Below are 6,259 nucleotides of genomic sequence, written 5' to 3'. Positions count from 1 at the left end.
CATGGAATTGTTTGCGCAAAGTAACCATATACGCAAGTCATGGCCGCCTGGAACGCCCCTGACACGCATACACGCAAAGCATAAACAGCCAGATCGGCCACCTTTGCGCGCTCCCCGTGCACAAATACACGCACCCTCCAAACATTGCGTGGGGACCCCCCACAAGCAGGCCTACATCTTAGGGGCCCTGCGCAGGGTCCTCCATAACTGTTCCTGGCACCCGAACAACCTGCATATGAAATTGTAACTCAGTATAAACTTGGAATATCTGCTTGCGAACACCCGTAAACCATTCCTGCACCCTGCTACACTGCTTACGTGCACCCCTTTGCACCCCTTTGCAGAGCCCCTCTTGGCGCGGCTGCACGATCTGTTCAGCAAGAAGCTGGATGCGACCGTGCCAAGAAGTGCCACAGACAAGCATCCAAGCATCTGAACCGGATCCGTGCTTGTTTTTCCTTCCTCCTCCCTGTTGAATCCTCGCAAATTGCCTTCAGGATCACAGGGGATGAAGGTGTTGACCCATAGTATCTAATGTACAGGCACGCTGGAATCTGAATTAATTTCTGACTACAACTACGGTCCTGAAGAAAATGGCTTAACTTGTCCTGCCATCGAAACCGGTCGACCACTCGGGTCATGGGGGCTCTCATGACCTTTATGTCATCCCTAATATTAACAACAGGGACATAAGAAAGCAAAACATTGTTCACACTCACGCAGAGTGAGCCTTTAAAAAAAAAAATGCGTGTCTCATATGTGACTTTTTTACTAGTTTAATTTGTGGAACACACTGACCACACTTGGTGATTCTAATACCCAAGGGTGCAATACATTGGAACTAGATAACTCCGCAAATAGCAAGCTGCTGCATTAGCACCTTGAGCTGTTTTTGACATAATCCAATAACCAGTTCTGTCGATTGACCAACAGCCAATCGGATGTGTTCTTGATGTGTTTTATTGGAATTGTATGCCACGATTGTTAGCAACAAGGGACAGAATCCTTTAGCTATCCCTGTTGGATAGGCGCTACACCACACGCTACCTAGGGCCAGGCACTCCTGTCAGGGACAGGGTGTTCTTCCCAAAGGGACAGCTAGCACATTGTGTCTCTCTCATTTTTATGTTTTGACTTACGATTAATATGCACACTGTAATCAATTCTCTCAAAGAACTGTTGTTTTTGTGATAACGTATTGACCTGTTTAACGGTTAGGGAAGGTAGCTGACTTCCCATTGTGTTCTCGAACTTACCCTGTTGTCTTTAAACGTGTCTTTGGACTGTGCACACCAGAAGTATATATGTTTCCACTATATGAATTTCAGTGATTATGTACTCAGCCCGAAGTCGGCACAGGTGTAATCAGTGGCACACATGTTTAAACATAGTGTTTATGCAGAGAGTATGTCTGTAAAGCAGAGAACACTAACTTGAAGAAAATAACACCTTCACTTTAAAAAAAAAATATCAAAAAGGATCAGAAGAATTCACCTTCCAAATGTTCTAGTTCGTAGCATGCCCTGACTCGTAGGCAAAGCATGTTGCCTCCTTAATAATGTAAAATGCTCCAATTGTATACTTTATAAATTCACAAAGATTGCCATGTTGGCTTATGTTAGAAGTTATTATGTGCCTGATAGTAACATGACAATGGTATTCATAAAGAAATCAGGAGTTAAATACTAGTATCAGACACAGTGTGTAAATTAGGCCTGATTTGAAGGAAAGACTCAGTTATGCCATACAGCTGTGAGATGCAATAACCTGCTAACGAGTGGCTTAATCCGAGGCAGTCAGGACCTAAAAGATCTTTTATGATCTATTTTCACTCACACCAACATATTTTTTGCACCACACGTTTAAATGTGCTTACATTCACTTTCACACCACACACTCAACACTCACAGCTAGAACAGTCACGTTTGGTTAGGTACACTCATCAAGACTACTTTGACCTTTTGCCAGTACACTTAAAGGTACAATTTTGTAGGTGCGTACCACTTCTCTGTTCACCCCCCGCCCCCGACACATCCATTAATCATTGCTCACAGTAATACCCACTTTGCTGGTGTTGTAGTAAGCAACAAAGGTTTAAGTTACACAATTCTGCGTGACTAACTCAAAAGCGAATGCAAGTTGAAAATGCATAATTCCTTTTGCAAAGCACACCTGTCCTTTTGCACATTCAGAGTCAAATACTCATGGCTGATTAACTTTTTCCAGGAGAGATATATGCTTACTTCTTGAAAAAGCTTGGTGAATAAACCCATCGTTCTTGTGCCTTGAAACACAAGTAATGTCATCTCATTACAAAGTAAACAGGTAGAGGCTGACTCACAAAGAAATTAGCATGTGTAACTCTGGTTTACCTCTAATTTACCAAGAGGGCAATTTAATTCACAAAGAAGTTACCATGAGTAACTCAGATTTACTCATAACTTACTATGGGAATGTTTAGAGCAAGTTAGAGTTACTCACAGTAGCATCTTTGTTCATTAAATAACCCTCTCCCGTGTTTGAGTCAAAGGTATGTCAGATGAACCGATAATCATGTATTTGTTAACCTTCCCATAATTAGCAGCATATTCCAGCAAAGCAAGATACATTTCCAAACGCTGAAAAGGGTTACTAATGTGTTGGAATTGACTATTGAAAGCATTGCACGATTATTTGATAGATGTTCAATTGAAAAAGCAAATACCTTGACCTGGCAGAATGGAATTATTGGGATCACACTCTGTAATTTGGCAGCAGGTAGACGCAACGTGTTGACATACACGCACGCAGCTCCTCACCGCCAGATTTTCTCCATTTGCTCGGCGAGGTGCCAAAGTGCAGGGCAAATGGCAGCATACGTGTGTTAGGCAGTATCATATGCAGTACCCTTTGGGAACACCAGACACAATTAGGACTACACGTGACAGTACACATTCACCTTTGGTACACGCCTGTACTACACAGTAAAGTGGTAGCGATGGCTGAGCAGCCAGACTTATCTCAAGAATAAAGTAAGCAGTATCAATAGTTACACAAAGGACAGCAAGTTACTATGGTTCAAGCAAACACTGACTCAAGGTTTCAGAGTAAAAGAATATACATTTATTTACACATTCATATTTAAAAAAGTTCACTAAATAAAGCAGCAGAAAAATCATACTTTTAATAAACTACACAACTCCCAATCAATTCTGGACAAGTTAGGCTCAAAATGAAGTGTGAGCAAATTTAAAAGGGAGGGAAAGACAAGGTTATACAAAATTAAGCAGCACCAACAAGTAAGTAGGCACGGTAATCTAGAAAAAGGCTTGCTACAATGAGGATTCAAATCAATAGGCCTGGGCCAATGTTAATGGTTCAGAGTCTTTGCAGAGGATCACACTGTTCAGAGTAGTTTGCAGTTAAGTCTGTCTTTGCCAAGAGTTCGAAACGAAGTTGGTTGAAGGAAAAGCTATTGAAAAGAGTAGAGAAGGACAAGACCTCGGATTGGCGAAAGATTTCAAACACTTTCACTGTGGTCGGACGGAACGAACAACCGGGTTAAAACAGTACCTTAAATGAAGAAGAAGGCTGTAGCTTAGGCAAAGGTTCCTGGCAGATCCTGCAGGCTCTCGGTTCCATAAGCGACTGTCGGACTGACACAAAAGAGGAAGACTGGAGGGACCTGCACTGCCCAGGGAAGAAACCAGCAGCAGAGCAAAGCAACGAATGAAGTGGTAGTGGTCCTCTTCTTTCAGCTTCTCTTCGGTTCTCTCGATCCAGTGGCCACTCTGCTCTCCAAGTCCCAGAGACCTGCTTTTTATGCAGTTTTCCCCCATACACACAGCCTGGCTGTCAATCACACAGTAGGGTGGCTATCCTGGCGCGCCAGTCACCACAGCCAATCATACAGATTGCAACATGGGTCTCCAAGGAGACCCTGTGCAGGGAGTCTCAAATCCCTCCCTCACATCCTGTCCCCCTCAGACATTCAGGCGCCTAAGGAGGGCTTCTGTGAACAAAGGAACCAAACCTGGTTTTGCACACAGAGTAAAACACGAGAAAGACCTTTACAAAAAGAAATGGTGAATAAACCCAGCCGTAACCAAATTAAAGTAAATGGGGTCCAGCGGATTTAAGTTTGAGGCTACTAACTTAGCCTAAAACAGTACCAATGCTATTTACATAGACCGCGGTAGGAAAATAGGGTAGATACCACTGCCACCAGCCAAATCTTAAAGAAAGGGGAACGGAATATTGTTCCATGAGAAACAGACAAAAAGGATAACTATTAACCCTTTCCAGTACTCTATGTAAGATAAGTTGTACTGGGTCTGTGCTTTTAAAAAGACTAATAAAGTCAATGGCAACTTTACATGTTCTGGGAGGCAGTAGTCCGTCCCAGAAAATGTAGTTTAAAGTGGGAAGTCTGAAAAAGACAACCTTGTGTCACTGCACTAAAGGTGCTGAGTAAAACACAGTAAAACGATGATGCCTATGGAGTAGGTGAAGCTCCACAGTCTATGAACACAAAAATGTTAAACACACAGCAAACTTAAATGCTCACACTCTTACCAGGTGAAAAAAAAAAATCTTAGAAATCAGCAAAGCTGTTGAGGGACTCAATGGATAAGGGAAATTAGCCATTTTGGAGAATTCTCCCTAACAACATGCATTTCCACATGTTTCTTATGTTACATGAGCCCCAAATTGTATCTATTTGGAAACCAACACCAGATGTCAAGAATCTGCTGCTCCGTGTCATCTTGTTTCCAAGGTGAGCGCGTTGCCTCTGAGCTATCCTTCCGAGACGTTAAAACCCAAACAGTGGCACATGACTACCCCTTACGCAACAGAAGAAATAATGTGTGTGTGACTGGTTAGGATTTGTATCAGAACAGTGCACTGCTTGCACAAGGAGAGGAAGTCGCGTGCTGATTTCAGCAGCTGCGCTGTGTGCCATCACCCCGGCGAGCAGTCGCGTTAATTAGAACAATAAGTATTTTCAATAATGCCCTGCCAAATCGTCCAGCATGCATGAATTCCAAATGAGCAGCCAAGCAAAGAAAGAAAACACAGCATGCAGTTGTTTGACTCATCAGCCTCTCTGAAGATATTTATGTTGTTTTTGCATGGAGATCTCATACTGTTGCTGAGTGAATGCTTTCTCTAAAGCCAGCTTTGTCTGCTTGCTTTCCCAATTAAAATGTGTGCCTCTAATTGCATTCTTCCCTAGTTGTGCTTGCTACGCTGGTGCCTATTTATAATAAATATAAAAAACCACCAGATCAAATGCAAAAGTTGGTTAATTTGACACATGTCTGACACTTGTAGACGATCACACTACAAATGATCTCTCTAGCTGAACAGACAGCAGCTTCTAGGAAGCCAGCCAACTGTTAAATGAACCGTAAAATGTCTCGTGCAGTCATATTTAATTAACTAAGAGAATACCAGCAACAATCGTACATTCTATGATGAAATAAGCAATGGTTCACGAGCATTGCCATGGACGTGTTCTGGCCCAAGACACCTCTTAAGACTTTTAACGGCAAGAAAACACAGACAGCTGTTAGTTGGATGCATGGCATTTTGTGTGTTCAAAGAGGCCATCAAACTACCCGGAGGGGAGCTATACAAGACCCAGTTATATTACATTACATTGCATTTAACAGTGAGACAGACCTCACACCGGCCTCTTTGACATTAATACTGTGTTTCTATTGGCCGAAAGGTTCACTTTTAGGTGATATTATGCAATACCATTAAACAACGTGTGCACATTCTGTCTCACTTTACTATTAAATAAAGGTTCCAATATCACACTATATACTGTGTTGTCACGTGATCCTGCGTGCGCAGGCACGTGACGCCGGGGAAAAGAGAAATAAAGGAAGCACCGGAACTGACGGAGGGTCAGTCCGGGTTTAAGCATCAGAGTCGCGAGTCGCGTGTTTTGTTACGCCCGGCTGCTCCCGCGCTGCTCTTTGAAATTGCCCGCCCCCGCGCATCGGCGGAGGCGGTAACAGAACCCTTGGGGCCCTGACACACACCATCACACTGGCGACGAAGGGAGCTACGACCCCGACACGGAGCTGTGCACCGTCCGCATCAAGAGAAAAAAAAAATAATAAATAAATAAATGAAAGCAAACAACCTGCAGCCAGGAATAACGCTGTGATTGAGGTGGTTGAAGCCCCACTTTCTGATCTGGACAGGGGCTCCCACACACAGCTGCAACAAATCCACCGGACACTCCTGGAGGAGTCCAGCGGCCCTG

Source organism: Ambystoma mexicanum, chromosome 12 (genome assembly GCF_040938575.1).
Source record: "Ambystoma mexicanum isolate Mex_15411 chromosome 12, UKY_AmexF1_1, whole genome shotgun sequence".
Taxonomy (NCBI): domain Eukaryota; kingdom Metazoa; phylum Chordata; class Amphibia; order Caudata; family Ambystomatidae; genus Ambystoma; species Ambystoma mexicanum.
The sequence above is the reverse complement of the archived record's forward strand: the minus strand, read 5'-3'. Positions refer to the sequence as shown.